The sequence below is a fragment of the Glycine soja genome, chromosome 7 (genome assembly GCF_004193775.1).
Source record: "Glycine soja cultivar W05 chromosome 7, ASM419377v2, whole genome shotgun sequence".
Classification (NCBI taxonomy): domain Eukaryota; kingdom Viridiplantae; phylum Streptophyta; class Magnoliopsida; order Fabales; family Fabaceae; genus Glycine; species Glycine soja.
In genome coordinates, this window is record NC_041008.1 from 14,126,714 (window position 1) to 14,136,852 (window position 10,139).

The 10,139-nt window shown below is 29.3% G+C and overlaps 1 long non-coding RNA gene across 2 annotated transcripts; it reads right to left on the reverse strand.

Moving 5' to 3' along the window:
• Positions 1-4,323: 4,323 nt before the first annotated feature.
• Positions 4,324-6,392, reverse strand: LOC114418832. 2 transcript variants are annotated; one of them, XR_003668115.1, is made up of 2 exons: positions 4,825-6,392; positions 4,324-4,713 (listed from the first exon to the last, which is right to left on the reverse strand). It is a non-coding gene; the product is annotated as an uncharacterized LOC114418832 (long non-coding RNA). The 2 variants fall into 2 exon arrangements; XR_003668116.1 differs by having other exon boundaries at positions 5,729-6,387.
• Between the last annotated feature and the right edge of the window lie 3,747 nt (positions 6,393-10,139).

Genomic DNA, 10,139 nt, shown 5'->3' on the forward strand with positions numbered 1-10,139 from the left:
AAGAAAAATAAAATTCAGCACAACATAAGGAATCTTATGTGACAAGTTTCATGACTAGACATGACTTCTATGACAAAACTACAATAGGTGAACAAGTCACTCTAGATTTTTCAGGTTTTCTTCTACTTTAATGTTTTTCTAAGAATTTTATGGTTTAGGTTTCACCACAAAAAATAGCAAAACAAAACTCAAAGGAACCTAAACTTAACGCAATTCATGGTTCAAGAACAAGAACAAGAAATTTCAACCATAGAAAATCAAATCTAACTTCTATAGCAAGTTCAATTGGTGGATATTCTAAAGAATCATGTTAACAACATTTAGAACAAGATATGCGAGGAGATACATGAAGAAAAATGAAGAAACAACAATGGAGGAGAAGGTAAAGCTGAAAATTAATGGAGGTTTAAGGAGCACCTACTTGAAGCTCTTGTGCTCTAATACCACTTGATGGATGCTTTGTTGAGAAGCTTCCTTAAGAAGCTAGAGCTTAGCTACACGCACCCCTCTAATAGCTAAGCTCACCTCCATGCCAAAATACAAGAAAAATACAAAAAAGTCCCTACTACAAAGACTACTTATAATGCCCTGAAATACAAGGCTAAAACCCTATACTACTAGAATGGCCAAAACACAAGGTCAAAAAGAAGAAAAACCTATTCTAATATTTACAAAGAAGAGTGGATCCAACCTTGGCCCATGAGTTCAAAAATCTACCCTGAGGTTCATGAGAATCCTAGGGCCTTATTTAGCCGTTCTAGCCCAATCCTCTTAGAATCTTCTATCCAATTCATGATTCAAGAACAAGAAAAGAAATTTGAACTTAGGGCTTTATCTTCTAGGAGAAAAGAAGAATTGAACCTTAAGATTTAGTGACAAATATTGCGAAGAGCCGTAATCTATCTCTATGAATATTGCAATGAATGGCTGATGATGGCTTCAATTGTCCATATGTGAGTATCGCAATGAGCCATGAGTTAATGTAAGTGATGGATGAAATCCAATTATATTTTAACAGAATAACTAAATATAGAATTAACTAGCAGTTTAAACACAATCCAAAGGTGAAAAGTAAAAACACAAAGACCAATCTACAACTTCAGCATTAGACATTGTACCTTGATTAACATAGAAGACCTCACCTTATGATCTTTCTCCATAGCTTCTAGAATAGGCATTTTCCCTTAGTAAACCAATCAAAATGGTTTGTTTTTAAAATTCTTGAAGGCTAAAGAATATGATATTATGAGAATATGACAATTCTTGGATCACTTTGACACATTTTAAGACTCTTAGCAAAACATTAAATAAAATAAGATAATGTAATTACCAATTAAGTCATGAAAAAACTAATTGCATTTTATAAATCAACTTATAATTATTAGGCTCAAGAAGAAAAGACTAAAATATGGTTTTGATCCCTAATAAATATTCAAATTTTATATTTATTTCCTATTAAATTTTTTCTTTGCATTGAGTCCCTAATTAAACAACAATTTTATTTTTGGTCCATGACATTTTTTTTAGTCCTTGATAAAGTAGAGAATTTTATGTTTACTTCCTAATAATTTTTTCATTTGTTATAGACTTTTGAAAAAGATAATAAAAAATGACAAAAAATTATCAGGGAGCAAACAAAAATTTTCTAATTTATTAGGGACTAAAACAAGTACGAAGGACCAAATGGGTAATTAAGTTATAAGAGTTTAAAGTAAAGGGCATTTTCGTAAATGACTATATAACTTGTTTATAAATAGAATTTTAGTTTAATTATTTGGTGACTAATTGAAGTGTCTAATTATATGATGTAGAATAATTAAAATAAGTTAGAGTTGTATCACCCTGAAAAATTACAGCTCAAACTGACAGAGGAAACTTTGTGTTGTGTCATTTGTGCATGTATGAATTTAATTTTAGTAGTTATACATTTTAACAATAGAATTTCGTGCTATGCATACATATATGTATGTAATTGATTTAGTAAAACTTGAGAGAGAAATAGAAACTGTCTAAGCTAGATTTCTATTTGTACAAGAATTGCATTGTGCATTGCGTCGTAATGTAATTTGTCTATGTGTGAGTGGACTTTGTGCAAGATTCACTCTGAGTACACATATTCCAATGGAGGTTAGCACACTAATCTAGGAAGTTAACACACTAATCTAAAAGATTAGGATAAGATTTACCAATTTTAGTAAAAGTAATTTTTACCATTTTTGGCAAAACTCTACTTTATCCTTTTATAGTTAGTTTTGGAAAAGTGCAAGAAACCATATAAGGCATGGCTGAGCTCATGGAAAGCACCTCAAGGGCTGTCCAAGCTGCCTTAAGAAGATAAGGATTAGGCCTTGTAATTCCATTGGTCCAAGCATTTCACCTACAATAAGTGTTGTCTTTTAAAAGCCAAAGCCTAGGTCAGTTCTCCCATTTTGCTGAAGCTTTTGGAGAGACAGGAGACCATATTTTTCTTCTTCTTCCAAGTTTTACCAAGTGTTCTTGAGCCCTTCTTCCATCAAACTTAGGTAAGTGACCTCCGTTTTCAACTCTAAGCTTGACTTTTCACTTCATTTTCTTCCTTCTAAATTTTGTGGAGCCTACAAGAGGTAAAGGGGTCTCTCCAACGCTTGAACCATATGCTTGTTGTTGAACTTCCTTGAACATGTTGCTTTGAAATTTTCAAGCTTGTTGTCATGTCCTAAATCTATGTGCTGAGTTGTTTTCCTTGAGTTTTTTATGCCAAAAATGAGTTCTTTGCATGTTAAAATATAAAGTTAGCCTAAAATTTCATCCAAATCAAAGTTTCTTAACAAAAGTTACAAATAAAACAAGTTTAAGGACCTTTAGTAAAATGGAAATTTTGTCATAAATTTGGACTGAGAGTTACAATAGTATGTACTATTTTTATTAAAGTTTTGAACTCAAAAATGATTTTTTTAAGGTTTGAAAATGTAAAGTAGCATATAAAATTTGTGAAAATCTGACTCCTAGAGCACCAAGAGCACTAAAATAAGTCAGGAGCAAAACTTTGAAAAACCGAACGACAGAGTGATTTTAGACAATAGATAGCTTAACTTTGGAATTCATGCCTATGTATAAATCAACTTAGAATTATTTATTTTTAGGAACTGCTGATTTATTTTCTATTATAAGTGTGATAGTTACACGCTTAGGATGCGAGAGTGTTGTTTATTTAGATAACCACATGCAATTGTTACGTAGATTGTATGTTTTAATTTTGTTTTACTATTTCTTGTTGTTTGTGATGTTCGAGGAGCTGAGAACTCACCCCTACAACCAACAATTTCCAGGTACTAATGATCCCTATTACGCTGAGGTTTCTGCGGACTCAATGTAGCTCGCAAGGAGAGCGGATATGGCCTTGCACGAAGGTTATAGAGGACCAAGGTGACCATTGGGACATGTCACCTAAGGAGATGGAGGAGTGATGGGAACTACTGAGATAGTTGGAACCAACGTCTGAGGAGGAGAGTGATGATTCTCCCAATGAAACATCTTAGTTTTGTACTTCTAGTGTAATAAGTGGTTTGCTTTGGTCCTAGTTTCTTTACTATTTCGATATATTTTGAGATATTTTCTCCACAGACATGCATTTTATTATAACAAGGATGAAAAATATATTTTGTTTATCATCACACTATTATGGATTGTATTTGTATATTTTTTTGTAACACTAAAGTTTTATTTTATTCATGTATGAAAACTTAATTACTCTATATTTGCATTTATTTTAATTTGATGTAACTATTTAGCTTCTAACTATCACATTTTGTTTTTAAAAAATTATAGTAAGATGTTTTTATTATTTATAAGTAGCGGTAAAAAAAAAGTGACATGTATTTCTAAAATAACTTAAATCAAAGCATTTTCAAACAATATTTTCAGTTTAAAATTTGAGGTGTTACACCAAAAATAAAATTTTTTGCTTTATTAGGCAGCAAAAATGAATAAAAATTTTATTATGGAGTAAATACAAAATTTAAATATTTATTAGAGATCACAAATATACTTCAGCCAAAAGGAAATAAAAATCATCATTTGTATTGACTTTATTTTAACTATCACCGGACCACCACATTATATTTTCTACATGTTGAATCAGACCAACAATTGTTTTCTCAATGTGAGCTATTTGGGCTTTCCTCATCATAGATATTGCCACTATCCACTAGTTCACTACCGCTACAATGTTCAGAAAAATAGTTCATGAATAATATTAAATCATATATTGACTTACTTACTACCTATGTAATAGAGCCAAAGAGAAAAGCTAATCAGAGCCAAAGAGAAAAGTAGAAAACTAGCACTTCCAAATGTTGAAATTAATATAAACATGAAATGACTCTATAACAACTAATGATATTGTTTTCTGACTTTGCTAATTAACTGAGTTCTTGTTGTTTGTTTGAAGATATGTTCTAGTTGGCATATAAAAGCATAAAAGGACTTTAGAAACAAAATATGTTCTAGGCAACAATAATACAAATCCGCAAGCTCAACTATGAGATGAGCATCAACAAACAAAGAAAAGATAACCATACTTTATCTACAAGTGTAGAAGGGAAAGAGAATATCACTTCTTCAAGCTTTCTGGCATACTCTTGTCTAATCTATAAAATCAAATCTATTGTACTAGTGTTTAATATCAGACACATTGGTAACAACAATGGCAGTAGCATTACTCCTTTGGATAGCCTAAAATTCCAAAGTCAGAAACAAGTTAGAAAATAGCACAAAACTTCCTTTTCCAATTATATTACAATAAAAATTAAGAATACATGCATAAAAAAATAAATAGTACTCAACTATTCAGACTTTGTGAGTTGTGATGAGCAACCAAAAAATTTTATTAGCTACAAGTTTATGATTCATTCACAGAGAATGAACTTCCATGCCCTGCTTCTTGGCTGATTTTGAAATCCCCTTCCACATTTATGGTCTCATGATTTCCATTTACTTATATCAAGCATATTAAGTTATGTAAAATTACTTCAACAGAAAGTTAATAGCTGAAAAATAATGAACTAGTTTGTTCACATTTTATAGATAAACACTAAACAGTAAAGCTAATTTAACCAGATTTATCCATATACAATGACTATTTAACCCTATCTAGCCATGCAATGGGCTAGAAATCTAACATTAAATTTCTAATCCAAATCAAAATTTTCAACTAAGTATTGACTATTTTCCATTTATTCAATCCTTTTCTATTTCTAAATCATAAATCCTCATTCAAGTAACAAACGACACATCATATGGCTATTATATTAGTGTCAACTAGCCTTTCTTTATACGACAACAAGATTCAACAATAACAAACATAATAGCTTTTAACATCATATGCATATTATATTAGTGATTCCCGAATGAAAAAAAAATAAAATGCATGCATAATTGCAAGAAATGATTCATTCATGATCCCGTACCCAAACAACATTACACAAATAAGTCACTTCACATTCAATGAAACATGAAATCTAAAATAACTAGAATCATAGAAGTCTAATGTAATGCACAAGCATAAGCATAAACTTGAGAGCTACCAATTACCAATAACAATTCATTAATCAATCAATTAATTAATTAAGCAGCCAATTGAATTATTGAAGAAGCAGAGAAAAGAGAAAACATCTCAAATTGGATTATTTAATCTTTGAAATCAATTTGTTCACCTTCGAATAAGTGAAGTTAAAGAGCAAATTGATACCTAATATGAAATTCAAAGTAATAGCTAATAAGTCTTGACAACAAGCGTCAAATTCACACAAGCTTTTCTGCATAAAAAAGTAAAAGGAATGAAGATCAACAAGTAAATTGCAACAAGTAATCTCCAAAATCAAATGAAACAGTTAATTTGTGAAATCAATTCATTCCACTTCGATTAGCAAAAGAGAAAGACCAAATCGAGTGGCTGAAAGGTTAACAAGTAAAATGCAAAATGTAATCTCTGAAACCTAATGAAATTATTAATCTATCTCCGAAATCAGTTCCCTCTCCTTAGAGTAGAAGAAGATCAAACGCGCGAGAGTGGAACGAAGAAAGGTGGAGCAACGAAACAGAGGATCCAAACATGGAGAACATTGGGGGAGAAAACTAGCGCAGAGTCGCCTTTGGAGTTGTTTGAGAACGGAGGTGAGGTTGGAGGATAGGGTTTTGGTGTGGTAGTGATGTCGATGAGAGTGGTGATGGAGTCCTGCCTGGCAAGTTGCGGTGGAGGGAGATGGCGTAAGTTGCAGTGGAAGCGGTGGTGTTTGGCGGAGGGAGGAGGAGTAGTGGCTTAGGTTGTGGAAGGTTCTGAAAAAGAAAGACAAGCATGAGTGAGAGAGATTGAGAGAGTGTGTGCAATATGGAGGATTTAAATTAGAATAAAAGGTTTTACCTACATATACTGTTTGTAGGTAGAAGTTTCGCCTACACTAAATTGTATATGTCACTCTAAGTGTGTGTGGGTATAGGTAAATTTTTTTGTAGTGATGGTATAATCAATTTTTCACACATAGGAATATTGGATAATAGGTTTCTTAAAAGACGTTGCTTCTTCACAAGCAATTGCCAGTGCCATCATTTTTTACTTATAATCAAAGTAACTATATTTTCTTTGAGATTTTCTCAATATAATGAGACCAATCCAAAGAAATTCCCTTTTCAACTCTAGTAATTTTAATTTCAAGAATTAAATTTACTTCACTAAGGTCTTTCATGTCAAAATTTTCAAAAGCATAGTTTTAACATTTTTCATAACATAAATTATAGATAAAAAAAATTCATCCAAGTATAGACAAATAATAGAGAAAACATTACTATCTAATTTATAATATATATATATATATATATATATATATATATATATATATATATATATATACTTATCATGTCAAAATTCTCAAAAGCTTATTTTTGACATTTTTTCACAACATAAATTTAGAATTAAAAACAAGTCATCCACATATAAACAAATAATAGTGCAAACATTATTATCTAATTTATAATATATATGCAATTATCACTTTCATTAATTTTAAAATCATGCGAGGTAACTAAATTATCAAATTTCTCATGTCATTGTTGAGGTGCTTGTTTCAAGCCTTACAAGGATTTATTTAATTTGCATACTTTATTTCAATGATCAGAAACAACAAACCATTATGTTGATCCATATATAAATTTATTCTTTTGATTCACCATTTAAAAAAGTAATTTTTACATGCATTTGATGTATAACCATATCATGCACAAAAGTAATAGAGAACAACACGTGAATAGATGTAAGTCTAGATATAAGTGGATACATATATCTATGTATTTTCTTTGCCTATATCCTTTAGCTATTAATCTTCCTTAAACTTGTCGTTTGTTCTATTTGGTTTTAGTTTATTTTAAGAATCCATTTACATCCTATTATTTTGTATCCCGAAGGTAACGCTACTAATTCCCATGTTTTATTAGTCCATTTTGACACCAATAGATGTCAAAGCCTCCTAAATAAAGGAGGATCCTCCTCAACGTTATAAGTATAAAATTAGGACTAAAATCCTTAGGTACATGTACTTTTTTACTTCTTTAAGGTTCATTAAAAAAAACATTACTTTTTTACTTCTTTAAGGTTCATTAAAAAAAAAAACATTAGTAGAATCATGTGTATAAACAGGTGTATTATAAGTAGAACCCCCACTATTTTTCAATTTAAACGGAAAACATTCTTCATTAAAAACAAGGTCATTCAATTCAATAACAATTTTCTAATTTAAATAAAAAAAAATCTATAAGCTTTACTATTAACTGCATAGCCAATGAAAACAAATTCATACGCTGTACTTATTAATTTTTTTCATTTAGGATCTGGAATCCTAATACAAGCAAAATTAACTCGAGTTTGAAGATAGAATAAATTTGGTTTCTTGTTTTTTAACAATTCATAAGGAGAAATTTTACTATTTTATTTAGGCACTCTATTGATCATGTAACATACATTTAGCAAAATTTCACTCCAAAAAAATGATATAGCACCAGAATGAAGAAAAGAAACGACAGATTTAACAAAAGTATTGTTTTTTCTTCAACTTTACCATTCATTTAAGGAGAATGTGATTGATTTTCACATGAGTTGTTACTTGATAATTATAAAAACTCATTAAAAAATTCAGAATCATATTTTGTTCCTCTATCAATTGAAAATCTCTTTAATTATTTTCTTATTTACTTGATTTTCTACTTTAAAAACAAATAATTTAAACATATCAAAAGCACCACTCTTATTTTTCACAAAATATACAAATGTAAAATTAGATCAATCATCAATAAAAGTGATAAAGAATCACTTTCCATTTATAATTAACACTCCATCAAATTCACATATATCATTATATATATTGAATCAAGAGTTTTAGTTTCTCTACTTACGGACTTAGTAGGAGCCATAATAATTTTAGCTTAACAAGAAAATTCACATATTTCTAATCCATTTGTAGATAATTTTGGAATTAGTTCTAGATTACTCATATATTTAGTTGTTAAAAAGTGGGTTATAGATCTACCTATAAAATTGATCGATTTGTAAGATTAAGATTGTTCGCTATTTATATAGTTTATTTCGGTATTATCTTTAATCAAGTTGAGACTTTAACATATGTCTTATCTTTTTCATGATTATCCGTCTTGTGAGTCTTTTAACATATTTCCTTATCTGGGAATAACCATAATTTAGGTGTCTTTTTCAACATCTTTCCTTGTGCTCAAGACTATCCGCTTGTAGCGTGACAATAGAAGGTCCATCAATAGGTCTTGGATAGACTTTGATACCATGTTGATATTAAATAAAATAATTAAAAAATTGTGTATTTTTTTTATCCATTGACTCAAAGATTATGCGTATAATACAGAATAACAAGCTAGTAAATAAGAAAAAATTAATTAAAATATAATCTAAATCTTAGAGATATATACGCACACTCTTTGATCCACCAACTATATTGATTTTAGAAATCATAGCAATAAGTTGGTCCTTAGTAAGATTCGGTTGTTGGGGCATAACGATTCCTAAGGCAATAGTTTTTAGCCAAATGTCCAGACTTACAACAACTATAACAATTAAACTTACCATGAGGTGTTTATTTTTGCCCATTCTAATTACTAATATTTTTATCTTTTGGATTCAAGACAACAAAAGTGGATTTGACATTAGCAAGAATTTTCTTTTTTAAATCATATCTTTGGAATTCCTTCTCAATATACAATTGAGTAATCAAACTTTTCAATTTTTTTTTTTTTTTGCTTTATACCTGAGAATGTTTTAGGAAAACTTTCCAACTAGCAGACAATATTAGTTACCATAGCTACTTAAAATTGTTCAAGTCATACATTTAGAGATTATTTCAATTAAGCTATCTTTTGGAGTAATGTAGTGCTTGATAGACATGGTAGAAAATAAGTGTCTCGAAATTGTTGTAGAGGTTGAAAAATGATTGTGAAACACAAATAGTAAATTAAGGCCGGAGTCACATATTAGATTATTTTCTTTAAGATGTTTTACAACTTTACTTGAATTATGTAACAATATATAAGATCATTCAACACTTGCATTACACTTTAAAAAAATCTCAAATGATCATATATGTTAATTCGCCATCTGGTAACAAAATATACCGAGATATATCACAAAAATAACAATTAAATTTAGACTTTAATTTTCATCTGCGATCAATATAATTTTTTTTTTATATTTTCAACTAATTAAAAATTTCTTTAGGTATAATTTTTAAAATAGTCATTATAAAAATCAATAATTGTATTATATATAACAATTTCTGATTAGATGAATAATTGCATTGTTAGTAAATTTAAATTAAATTCTTTAATTAATTTATATATATTGTTACTGAAAAATATTTTTTCACAAACACCTAATAAACATCATTCTATTTATTCATATTTTCCGTTGACAATTTTATAATATTCATATGATTTAACAACAAGTTAAATTTCCACTGAATTTTAGCATAAAAATATTTTATACTCTATAAATTAAACTTTAAAAATAATTGTAGAGTCCACTTAAAAAAAATTAGAGTCTGAATAACTAAAAATACAAAAGTATCCTTCATTTTCCTTTTTAATTTTGA